Source organism: Antechinus flavipes, chromosome 1 (genome assembly GCF_016432865.1).
Source record: "Antechinus flavipes isolate AdamAnt ecotype Samford, QLD, Australia chromosome 1, AdamAnt_v2, whole genome shotgun sequence".
NCBI lineage: Eukaryota > Metazoa > Chordata > Mammalia > Dasyuromorphia > Dasyuridae > Antechinus > Antechinus flavipes.
Window position 1 is genome coordinate 306,173,255 of NC_067398.1, and position 14,048 is coordinate 306,187,302.

General features: G+C 35.1%; 1 protein-coding gene across 27 annotated transcripts in view; it reads right to left on the reverse strand.

The window, feature by feature from the left end:
* RBFOX1 (RNA binding fox-1 homolog 1) overlaps positions 1-14,048 on the reverse strand; it is a 1,699,751-nt gene that overhangs the window by 622,776 nt on the left and 1,062,927 nt on the right. The window lies entirely within an intron of this gene.

Consider the following 14,048-nt stretch of genomic DNA (forward strand, 5'->3'; position numbering starts at 1 on the left):
ATGAGACTAAAACAACTATGAGATCAGATCTAATCGTTTTTGAGCTTTGCAAAGAGTATGATAGAAATAGATATGCATGTATATCTCTATATACATAAAATCCACCAACTTCAAAGGGTTCTCTTTAAGAATTCAGAGACATACATCTATAGAGACACCGCCAGACTCCCTCAACTGCCCTGAATTCCCTTTTGTGAATTAAGCTAGTGTTATTAATTTTTTTAAATCAATTCTAAATTGAATACATCATATTGAAAATAATCTCCTTTTCTGAAATATACATTGTATGAGCAGGAAAAGCATTCAGTTTGTCCAGCATATTAATTGATGTAGTATTTAATTATTGATAACTGAATAAAGGAGGAATTTATATGAAAGCAGATTGTGTACTTGTAAAAAACATATATGTATATATGTATACATATGTGTGTGGATATATTTTATATATATATATATACATATTATATATGATTATTTACGCTGTCTTTTGGTTGGGTGTGAATTCTGACCAACTGTTAAGTATTTAAACATCACACAAAAAAGAACTGCCTTAACGGAGCCCCAGGGTGATTTACATATTTAGCTAAACTATGCAATGTAAAATGTCACCTAAATAATTAAAATGCATTAGCTAAATTGTGGAATCATTCACTGCACTAGGGCAGGTGGCAAATGGATAGGCACCTGCTGAAACAGCCCATAACAAGGTCCATCAAGAGACATAATGGTGAAGCAGGATGGGGAGAACAAACTCCAATTCGTACAGTTAAGCAAACAGTGATCAAGAGAGTATTAAAGCCACCTACCTCATGGTCATAAAAAGTAACTACAGAACCACTGGTTTGTAAATATTAAATCACACATATGCATGGAAATGTCTGTCTTACATCACTAGAAAATTTTTAATCAAAAATGATTTAAAATGGAGGATAAGTTGTATCAGACCTTACATTGCAGCCAGAGGGAAAAAATAAGCAGAATTTCATCAGCGTTATAGGTACAACTTTACCAGCAATCATTAGAATGTGCTCAAATAAGGCTCCACCAAAGATGCCACCGTTACAAATTTATTTTCACATAAGGAAAAGAGTAATAAAGTGAACAGACTCTCAGACTTGGAATCAGGAAGGCCTGCTTTCGAGTTCTATCATCTACACATATTACTGTACATTCCTGGGCAAATCATTTTATATCTCTGGCCCTCAATTTCCTCATTTGTAAAATTAGGGGGGATGATGTCTAAGAAGCTCCAAGATATAAAAACTATGATCATCTATGATCCTACCCTATCTGTGCCTAGGTGAGTTCTGGGCCAGCAAGATCTGAATTAAGTGTGGACTCAGATACTAAATATGTGACCCTGGATGAGTCATTTAATCACTATCTGCCTCAGTTTCCTCAACTGTATAATGGGATGATAGTAGCACCTACCCCTAGGTTTATTGTGAAGACTAAATAAGAATATTTGTAAAGCACTTAGTCCTATGATTGGCACACAATATTTGCTTTATGAATACTTGTTTAATGCTTTTCCCTTTCCTCACCTGATATTTTCAATTTGGAATGAAATTAAATACAACACTATGCCATGGTATGCATATGTAAACATGTTTGGATATAGATATGAGAAATGGTATAGATCTATTATTATTCTCTTGGGGTATTTTTTTTTTTTACCAATGAAGATTGATAAATATTTTGCTATGTATAGAAGGAGTCATGTGGAGAACTGAAAGGTTGTGACATTTTTAGGATCACACAATCATGTGAGTGGCTAAGTTTGAACCCAGGTTTTCTGATCAGTATACCACAAGGCTCTTATCATACATAGAAATATAGGGGCACAGTGGATAGACTGTCAGGCCTTAAACCAAGAAGTGAATCCTATTTGCCTCCCACTTTAATATTTCTGCCAAGAAAATTCCAAAAGAGGTTAAAAAGAGTTAGATATGACTGAAATGATCTAACAATAACAGTGGAAGCTGAGAACTCAGCTTTGCCACTTACTAGCTATATAACTATGGTCAGGTTATTTAAATAGTCTGGGTCTTGATTTCTTCATATATAAAATAAAAGATAAGAACTACATCAGTGTGGTCTGATTCAAATAGAAACAAGGGTCTCCTAAATCATATATAGGGATCTTTGCAGATTGCATGTGACTTAGAATATTACATATCAACTTTATGTTCTATTGTATTTTTGTTTATTGTGTTAAATATTTCTCAATCATATTCTAATCTGGTTCTGGCTGTGCTCAGGAATGTTGTAGACTATAGAGTGTGTTGAACATCTTGGGACTAGATGATTCCTGTGGACTGTTGCAGTTCAAATCTATAATGGCATTATCCTCTATATGTATGTGTGTATACCCACATATACACATTCATATTAAAACCATTAACATTAGCACTTTAATTATTAATATCAATACATCATTTAATTTGAATTTATACATTATCCTTGTCAAGGGGGGAGAGGCTCAGTTGTTAACATCATGAGCTCTAAATCAAAGCTTACCTAATCAGATTAAGTAAAACTTTGTGTTCATGCTAGAAGGTATGTATTCCCACAGATATTTGCTTTCTTCTCATAGGGCAAAATTTTCTAATGAAGGATAGAGAAACTAGAGCATCTGGAGAGTTAAAGAGGATTCAAAAGGATCAGAAGCTATCAAGTCAAACTTTTTTACTTTGTAAATTGGAAAACTGAGACCCAGAAAAATTACTAGGATAATAAATAATCAAGTTGGAATTTAAATCCAGGTCCTCAGACTCCAAATCAGTGCTCTTTTCATGACAGGTCAAAACCTTTACAAAATTTAAACACATTTATGGACAACTGAGATCACCATCAAAGAGATTAACTAACCTTCTCAAATTGTGGTTTTTGACCAGTACATAGTGCCTTTTGATGACTTCTCATTGTGTCCAGAAGTGAGCAAGCAGTGGGGCAAGAGGACTTCATTACAATGCTCACAAAAAAACATACAGTATCCCTATGGACTGTTTTATTAGCAGTTAGATGGAGCACTGGATAGAACACTGGCCTTGGACTCAGGAATACGAGTCTTCCTGAGTTCAAACCTAGCCTCAGACACTTCCTAGCTGTGTGACCCTGGGCAAGTCACTTATCCCTGTTTGTCTCAGTTTCCCCATCTATAAAATGAATGGGAGAAGGAAATGGCAAACCTTTTCTCTGGTTTCTCCAGTATCTCTGCTAAGAAAATTCCAAATGGGGTGGTGAAGAGAGTAAGATATAACAATAACAACCAAAAGCCCTATGGACCACTAAGGTATCAGCTTTCTTCTTCTAGATTCTCTTCATCAGTTTGCTCTCAGTCACCTTTAGTACTGTGAGAGAAACTTGCTTTTTTTTTTTTTTTTTAAAGCTAGCAGCTTCTGCAACTATTTGCAGCCCAGCTTTCCTTTCTCCTCTGTTAGAGGCAGTGCATCTTAGAAGCTGAAAGGGAGCGTGTGTGACCATTTGGGAGAAGGGTGAGGCACAATACTGGGCAGCAGGGGGAGAAGAGGTACCAAATAGCACTCTCCCAGGCTATTCATTCACTTGCTCTTAAATTTAATTTTCAAGGACTGACTGTTCAACGGAATCTGTTTTCCAAGGAGACATATGTACTCTCTCTTCCTGCTTGAATGAAGCCAGCCATTTTCACCTGCAACACTCATTGTGAATTAGGCACCTCCACAACGGCTTGAAATGTTTCAAAAGATGGTTAAAGATTTGATTAACATGACACAAGTGTGCACAGCTGTTGCCTATAAATCAAGTGTGTAGTATGTCACAATTCCCTTGCTCTGGAGCACAGAGGTTAAACAGACAGAATAGAAAATTTCAGTGGACTGCCCCCCAAGGGTGTGTCAGCAAATTATTTCTGTGTTTGAAATTCTGCTCATAACCTAATTGATTATTCAGTCAATTCCTCAAACCTTGTTCCTTGAAATGAGCAGAATGACATTTTCTATTTACTGCTACCCCTAAACTTTCATTTTAAATCATTTTAATAACAGTGAATGTATTCAAATATTCAATTCAAAATTAATCTCCCCCCCCTTTTTTTTTTTGCAATACTGCTGGTAGGTAGGAAACTGTTTCACTGTGGATGGATTTGAATATTTTCCTTTTTTTGCTGACTGAAATTACTTTAAAATAATTAATGCAATTATCAATTATCAATCCCTGACATAATCAATCTATTGCAAAGCAATGGCCTAAAACTAGTCATGATTATACTACTAGGGGCCTATTGGGTTATTAAGTTCCTATTGATCAGTGCTGCAAGCTAGCACCACCATGAGGTATTAGAAAATCTCAGCTAAAGTTAACAGTCTCAAAAAAAAAAAAAATTAAAACTGTCCAAGAGAAAAATCCCTTATTAAAGAGAATGAGATTTTTGTACATAAATATAATGCCAATAAATTGTTTCCCAAATTTCCCATTGTAATTATCATCAGTGAACTACTTTTATTGCTGAAAGAATACTGCATTAGATTCAGAAGAACTGTGTTCAGTTACAACCTCTGCCACCTACCAATATCTTATTTAACCCCTCAGAATCTAGTGTGAGCTGTAAAATGGCGATTATAATGCTTGCTACTTCTTAGGGCTGTTTTGATCAAAGTATTTTGCCAACCACAGAGGATTATATAAATGCAAGGTAGTGTTACTATAATTGTCATTTGAGTATTTTATAATTTCTCTGAAATCTCAATGTAACATTCTTTGTTATAAAACATCTCATTCTAAAACAGTAGCAATAACAACAATAATAATAATTACACTAACATTTTTATAGCACCTAGAATGCTCTAGATACTGTACTAAGTGCTTTATAAGTATCATCTAATTAGGTACTTAAAACAATCTTGGGAAGTGTTCTGATTATTATCCCCATTTTATAATTAAAGAAACTGAGGCAGAGGTTATGTGACTTAGCCAAGTGTCTGAGGGTGATTTTAAATTAGGTCTTCCTAATTTCAGGCCCAGCAGTTTAATCAGTACAACACTTAGCTCTCTGTCTTAGCTCTGGGCATCTCAGTTCTCTGAGGAGACTAGAGTATTATATTATAATGCCCCCAAAGAGCCTATAAGTAGTCCTATGTACACTAGGACAATATAATATTCTGAAATACTGAGTAAAATGGCTTGATTTGTTTGGGTAGTGGCTGATCAAATTTTGGCAAGTGGATGTAATTGAATATTATTGTGTTGGAAGAAATGAAAAAAAAAAATAGGAGAATTCAGGGATTAAAAAAAAAAAAACACACAGAAGACTTGTGTAATCTGATGCAAAATGAAGTCACCAGAAACAGAAAAACAACATAGAGCATGACTACAATAAAATAAAATTTAAAAATCTTCACTAAAATGAAACTGACTACTATAGAACTGTAATACTAACTCAGGGAAAAGATGTTGCAGTTCACCTCTTTCCTTTCCTTGTAGATAAAACCTTGTGGTTTCAGAAAGCTGTATCCATTTTCTGATGTTGCTTTGTCAGTTAATTTTAATTATTTTTCTTTGTTATGTTCATGTGGAGACATAAGTGGGTGGAGGGGGATATTCCTAAATGACTGTATCAGAAAAATAATCAATAATTATTCAACAGATCAGATCTGAAGAAAAATGATCAATGAAATAGCTTGTTTTTGGTTATAACTATTGGCAATCAATGCAGTGGCCTACAATTGAAGTAGTACATATTAGGAAAGACTAGATTCCTTTTTTTCCCTTTGGACTCCAGACTATACATTTTTCCAATAGTGCCCTAAATAGCAGAGGTTGTTTCAGAGGTTCCTACTCAATCCTACTCAATGGGAACTCTTTTCCTGCTACACAGGAAAGGCAAAGACCTATATCAGATCCCAAGAGAGACAGACAAAGCAAAGAGACAGACATCTCTGATTCTGTAAACAAATACGCTGTCGTTGGTTCATGGTTTGATTATCTGATTACTTAGAAAATTAATGATTAAATTAGCCATGCTAATGAGTCCAGAATCATGAGCTTATCCTTATGGAAACTTTCATCATGGTCATATTTGATATTCCTAAACTTTCCCGGCTTGATAAATGCATGCCCACTTTCCTAGAAATTTGGGAAGGAGAGTGTGAATCAATCTACACAAACCGAGACCTGATAATGGAAAACCAAATCAGAGTTCATATACCACTGATGACTGGTCACTAGCATCATGTTTCTATATGTAAACAGCATATATTCATTAATGAAGGAATGGAAAAAATATTGATCAAATTTACCATACAGTAGCAAATTTACTGTATGAAATGGAATAAAATATAGTTCAAAGTATACCCTAGGATGATAAAATGAAGGATAAGAGGGAACCAAAAAAGGTAAAACTTTCCTAAAGCCTTCAGAAAGATCTCAAAGAGTTTAAGTAAGTAGTGGATTAAGGATTTTCAAACCTTATAACAAGCAAGGAAGAAAAACATACATACTTCCCAGGGACAGAAGGCTCTGTTAAATTTATACAATACAAACAGAACATTCTCTTTCATGGGTATGTAATGACAGCCATTTTATCAAGACTTTTCATATAGATTGGTCAGTCACTGCTCTGGTTTAAAAGAGAGGAAAGTTACAGAAATATAGAGGGGAATTTGGAGAAAAACAATCACCATATGTATATATGCATGACAATCATTCAAAGGGTTGAATTTTACTTATGACTCCTACATGTTCTGAAAAATTCCCTCTCTAAAGAGAAATGACAGCATCAAGGAATAAAAAAGAGTCCTGATACTGGTATTGAAGATTAAATTTTTTAAAAAGGAACTGGGCAAACTCATATAATGGATGACAGAGTTCAGATCCAAAGAGATATTGACAAGCCAGAACTATGGAATGAATGCAATAATTTGAAATTTAATATATAGAAATATAAAGTTCCAAAATTGGATTAAAAAACCAACTCCCCGAATATAAGATGGGAGAAGCATTGTTAGATGAGGGCTACCATGAAAAACATTTCTGGATTTTAGTACAGTGCAAGCTCAAGGAAAAGTCAACATTCTGACCCAGTAGCTGGAAAAGCTAAACCTAGGTCACATTAAGAGAGGATAATGTTCAAAGTGAGAAAGCTAATAATCCCACAATATTTTCACCCTTGGCTAGGACACAGCTGGAATACTGGGGTCATTTCAAACAAAAACAAGCTAGATGAAGTATGTCCAGAAGGGGACAACTAGGATGTGAAACTAGAGAACCTAGCTTTGAGAATAAGATGAAGGAACTATACTAGTCAGTCTGGAAAAGTGAAGACAAAGAAAGGACAAGAAATCTCTCTTCAAATACTCAAATACTAGAAGAGGGAATAGATTTATTGTGGCCAGGTCATAGCAAACATGCCACATATTGGGTAGAAGTTATAAAGAGATGAATTCCTGCTTGATGAAAAGAAATTCCAGTAAATTGTATGTATGTTTTTATTGTAAATATTCTGTATTGAGAAATAATGGGTTCCACTTGAGCATTTTAATCAAAGATCAGATATTGAAGGTATTTTATAAAGGATTCCTGTCTAGATATATAATGAATATGATATTTGTAATCCCTCCCAAAAGTTATAATTTGTGATTCTAAGAATTGTCATTCTGGATGAGATTAAATCATATGTATACATACACAAATTAATACAATATGCATATATAGATAAATGTATATAATATAATATATGCACGTGTGTATATATATGTATATATATATATGCATAAATATATACATACACACACATATTAGAAAGCCAGGAGGCAGGTGGAATAGATGTAGTAATGTGCAAATGAGAAGATATATTGATTCTAACTCTCTGAAAACACTTCTCAGTTCTAATTCTACTCCTTATATTATATTTTCTTCCTCCCAACAGTCCATTACTACCTGTCTGGTATTTATAATTTCACTGATTCTAAAAGAAGGTACCTTTTAGGTACCTTCTTTTAGAGCCTCTCTTCTTTCTGCAGAATAGAATATGTTTCCAGCATCTCCCCTATCTTTTTTAGTTCTCTGAAATAAACACAAAGCCTATTTTTTAGGCTTTTTACATATATTAACTAAAAAAATGCACAGGAGATAAAAGAAAAAAAGAATAGAGAGGGAAGTGGAAAGAGATCATAAAAACTTGTAGAAGTATTTAACCTTGTTCCTCAAGGATAATGCAAATAGTACTATACCTTTATTTTTCTTATCTTCTTCTATGAATAGAAAATACTTCAATTTGGCTGGAACACTGTACAAGTTAAAAGAACATAAGATAAGCCTGGGGAGTAGGTTGGAGCCATATTGTGGAAGACCTTGAATGCCAGGATCAGTATTTATATTTCAGCAGACAGTGGGAAGGGGATCAATATGTTTAAGTACAGAAGTGACAAGACCAAAGCAGTGAATTAAAAACATTACTTTTCCTGTATAATCTGATATCTGAAAGACTAATTTTGAGGTTACTGTAATTGCATAAAATGGTAGAAACTGCACCAACTCTGTTTTCAGAGTCTCTGAGTTTGAATCCTGCCTATGACTTGTGATTGTTTATCCTTCTTTTTGAAGAGTTTATTGGATTTTAATGAGGGTGGGGTAAGCATTTTCTCCTCCAGAACTATCTGGGTCTGGTGACCAGATATACATCAGGAAGATTGATAATGGACCTGAGTACAGATCTTGGCCTTTTTATGCTAATGTCTTCAACAGGTCTCAGTAATACAGAGGCAACAGCCCATTTAGTGATTGAGACTAGAATGGATTTCTTTATTTAGTCCAAAAACAAAACAAAACAAAACAAAACAGAACAGAACAACAACAACAACAACAACAACAACAACAACAACAACAAAAACAAAAACAAATGGATAAAGGAATAAATGTGGGATGGGAAGACCACAACAATTGCTATTTATATTTATTCTGAAGTAATCAAGGATTGATCATGTGGGTTCAGAAAATAAGGAAGGAAGGAAGGAAAGAAGGAAGGAAGGAAGGAAGGAAGGAAGGAAGGAAGGAAGGAAGGAAGGAAGGAAGGAAGGAAGGAAGGAAGGAAGGAAGGAAGGAAGGGAGGAAGAGAGGAAGGAAGGAAGAGAGGGAGGGAGGAAGGAAGGGAGGAGAGAAAGGAAGGAAGGAAGAAAGGAAGGAAGGGAGGAAGGAAGGAAGAAAGGAAGGAAGGGAGAAAGGAAGGGAGGAAGGGAGGAAGGAAGGGAGGAAGGGAGGAAGGAAGGGAAGGAGGGAGGGAGGGAGGGAGGAAGGAAGGAAGGAAGGAAGGAAGGAAGGAAGGAAGGAAGGAAGGAAGGAAGGAAGGTAGGTTGGGTCTTAGTGGGGCAGCTCCTATCCATAGAGGTTGTTGTTGGCCCTTCATTCTGGATGATGATCATGACATCAGGGAGGTGATGCCATGAGATATACAAGTGGATAGTGTGTGTGTGTGTGTGTGTGTGTGTGTGTGTGTGTGTGTGTGTGTTTAAAGTCACCAACCTTACTTTCTTCTCCAGAGCCTTCTGGATCTAGTAGCCAGATATAGATCAGAATGACTGGAGATGGCCCTCCCTTCCTCTGACACTTACTATATATATAGCCTTCAACAAATCATTTAACCTTTCCAAACTGAAATTTCCTCCTCTATAAAATGATGAGGGAAGGAGGGCAATTGATAACTTCTGAGTTTTCTTCTGGGGCCAGCTCTAGGGTTTTATATTAGCCCAATTGAAAAAATATGAAGGCTTCAATTAGAGTGTTGTAGTCATGGGAAGAAAATTAAAGATAGGGAAATTTAAGGAAAAGTATTTCCTAGGTAGAAGTGACAAGACTTAACAACTAATTAAATGTAGGAGAGAGGCATCAAATATGATGACCAATGACTTTGAGGTAGGTGACAGGAAGGACAGCGGTATCACCTTTTAAAAAGCAGAAGTTAGAAGGAAGGGCAGGTTTTTTGGAGGAAAATGAGTTCAATTTTAGGTAAGGTGATTTTCAGGTGCCAGGTAGCTATATTTAGCTGTTGGTAATAGAAAACTTAATCTTTTAGAAGAGATTAGGGATGGAAATACAAATTTAGGGATCATCTATTTAGAGGTAATAATAGCTATAAGATTACCAAGGCAGAGAAAGATAAAATGAGAAGAGATGAGAACCAAAGATACAACCTTGAGGACATCCATGGGAAAATTAAGAATGAACACATGAAAAAAATTATTGAGCACTTAACTATGTTATTTATGCTAAGTATTACAAATAGATATACAGGCAAATAAAACAATCTGTGCTATAAAGGAGCTTGCTTTATTATATTTTTTAATATGGAATTGATACACTTCTCAGATTGGCTAAGATGACAGGAAAGATAATGATAAATGTTGGAGAGGATGTGGGAAAACTGGGACACTGATACATTGTTGGTGGAGTTGTGAAACGATCCAACCATTCTTCAAAGCAATTTGGAACTATGCCCAAAGGATTATAAAACCATGTATACCCTTTGGCCCAGCGGTGCCATTACTGGGTCTGTATCCCAAGGAAATCATAAGGGAGGGAAAGGGACTCATATGTGCAAAACTGTTTGTAGCAGCTCTTTTTGTGGTAGCAAAGAATTGGATAATGAGTGAATGCCCATCAATTGAGGAATGGCTGAAGAAGGTGTTGTGTATGAAGGTAATAGAATATTATTGTTCTATAAAAATGATGAACAAGCTGATGTTAGAAAGGTTTACACAAATTGATGCTGAGTGAAACAAGTAGAACCAGGAATACATTGTACACACAATGACAAGAATGTGCAATAATCAACTATGAAAGACTTGGTTCTTCTCAGTGGTTCAGTGACCCAAAATAATCCCAATAGAGGTTAGACAGAAAATACCATCTGCATATAGAAAAAGAACTATGGAGATTGAATGTAAGTTAACACATGCTATGTTCACTTCTTTTTTTCTGTTTTTTTTAATCTCTCCCATAGTTTTTTCTTTTTGCTCTGATTTTTCTCTCCCAACATGATTCATAAAGCAATGTGCATTTAAAAAAAATCAAACTTAAAAGTAAATAAAGTATGGAAAGATAACATTTAAGAGCTATAAAGGAAAATAAAGTAAATATTCAGTTGTATAGTTTAGAAACAGCCATACCTTACAGTAAAGTTAAACAAAAAGCTCACCTACCAGTTTCCTTTTGTACAGATGAGTGAGCCAGACTAGATAATGAGACTAAAATGTAGATATAGAACTTATTATTTAATGCCCCCTTTCAGTTCTAAAATGCCAAATTATTGTACATAATTATGATCATTTAGTTCACTAATATTTTTAAACACCTGTTCTTATGCCAAGTACTCTGCTAAGTATTGGGATTACAAAAAAGGCAAAAAACAATCCTAGTCCTCAAGGGACTCACAATCCGATGGAGGAGAAAGGATGCAAACAACTGTGTATAAATAAGATATATACAGGATAAATTGAGAATAATCTCAAAGTGAAGGCACACAGACTAAGAAGGACCGAGAAAGACTTCACGCACAAATGTGGGACTTTGGGCTAAAATGTGAAGGAAGCCAGATAAGCCACATGGTGGAGATGATGAGGGAGAATATTCTAGGCATGAGAATAGCCTGAGAAACTGCTTGGAGTCAAGAACAGCAAAATATCACTAAATCACAGAGTATGTGGAAAGAGGATAAAGTCTTTGAGGTAAGAAAACCTTTCATTGTGGAAAAGACATTGAATTTGTAATCACAGAAGTTGAATTCAAATCTCAGTTGTAACTTAGTGTCTACCAAGTGATTTAATTACTATGTTTCCCATTCTTCTTCTGTTTTCCCATTCTCAGAAAAGGGGGAAAGGTCAGATTAGATGACCTCTAAGGTCCCTTCCACCTCTAAACACATGATAATCTATGATCCAAGATCCTAAGAGAGTATATTATCGTTTAGTGGAGTTAGTAGAAATGGAAAAAGGCTAATTCAAAATTTATTTTATGAGAAAAAATGACAACTTGGACATAAAGATACAGATTTTAAGAAGCATCAAAGAAATTACTCCAAAATTTCTAGTCTTGAGTAACTAGAAGAACTAAAGGATCTCACTTTGAGAGTGAATATAGGTAGCAATGACTAAAGGACCAAATGCATCAGAAACCTACAGTATGCCATTATTCTTTACCTTGTAAACATTAAGAAATAGTTATAAAACAATGAAACAACTTTCGATTTTCCCACTATCAACAAGCCAAGGTGAATGAGAAACTATTTAAGCAAAGAAATGGCCTGCGTATCCATATGGGTTTTGAAAGGACAGGGAAATGTTCAAGAATGTTTACTAGAGGACTAGCATGAAATAAGGCTGGCAAAAAGCAACTGGAGTCAGATTCTGGAGAACCTTAATTCCTAAGTAACAAGTTCTGATTCTGCTTTAGAAATAATAGGGAGCCACTGACAGTTTTTAAGTAGGGGAGTGATGTGATTAAAAGAACTCTCACTTTATAGCTAAGGAGCAAGGCAGTGGGGAGGGAACCAGGGTATTCTGCCTTCTAGTTCAGTATTTTTTCATTACACATAACAAAGGTCATGTATGTTTTTGGGTGAGGAAGAAGGTTTAAAGGGTAAATCAGCACTTATGAACCTTAAAGAAAAAAAAAAGGTATTCAAAGTGAACATTTGGTAGAAAATTTGCTTAGCTGGGTTTTTGACTAATAAACATGCAATTAGCCCGAAAATGAGTAAATCAGTTTAGATAGAACATGAGAAGGTGCCCTTCTTGTCACTAAGTTAGCATTCCAAGTTAAAAAATCCTTCTTTGTAAAAACAGTGATCTCATAGACAAAAGCATGATCTAAGTCTAAAGTAAATCAAAGAACATGGTCTCTAGCTCTAATTGTCTTCTCTTCTGACTAGTCAGTCAGCTGATCAAAGTAAAAATAAGATTGAAGTGGTAAACTAGGTCATATACTGCAGAGAGTTCGAGAAGGATAATGAAAGAGTTATCAGGTCAATGGTTGGATGACCTTGGAAAAAGCAGCTTCAGGAAAAGTGGCAGGGACAGAAGCAAGTTCATACAACTTCCCCTCCCTCATCTCATTCTTTAACCCTTTGTTCCTGTTTTAAGCTTCAAAATGTTCTTAACACTACTAAGAAAAAAAAAGAAAGAAAGAAAAAGAAATTGCCCCAGCTTTATTTTGTGTTTGTTTCTGTTAGGCAAGGTCATTTGATTTATCTATTGTTTCAATGATAAAACTATGAAATAAGTAGATGATGAGGGTTAGATAATGTGAGGAACAAAAAGGGGGGAGGAAGGAAGAAATTCTAGAGGCAATGAGTAAATAGAATTGACAAGACCTGGCAATTGATAAGATGTGGATGTCAAAGAGGAGAGAAGCCTAAAGATAATGGAGGTTTTGAGTCTGCATGACTAGGAAGATGTTGGTTATATCAAATAGAAAGGTTGGGCTGGTAATGTGTTTAATTTGGGAATGTGAATATGCTGAATATGAATGGTTGGAGGACCATACAGGTCCTTCATACCAATGTTTATTGGAGGGACAGTTACAAGGATTGAGCTGGGAAAGAGGTTACAAAAGAGACTTGTTTTGGTTGATTTCACATAAATAATAGGGTTGCACCATTGTTGAATCTGAGGACTATAATCAGTAGTTACTCTGATAAATGAGTAGAAAGATAGTATAGGCAGTTGGGGTTGTGAAGAGGGAAGGAGAAATGATTCAAAATCTAAAAATGACATGTGAATGAAAATAAAAATACACAAAAATCAGTTAACCTAAAATTAACTTGGAAGACATTTTTTGGTCTAGAGTGGAGAGGGAGAGAGGGATCGTTAATAATACATCATACTGTATTTCTCTTCTGTAGAGAGACAGGACATGTCATTTATTGTGAATACATTTAGATATAGTTACTTTGTCGATCAGTTTTGTTCTATTTTTCTTTATTATAATATTGGGAGAATTTATCAGGAAATATATATATGTATATATAAATAACATTCATTATACATACATATACATATATTCACACACATATCTCA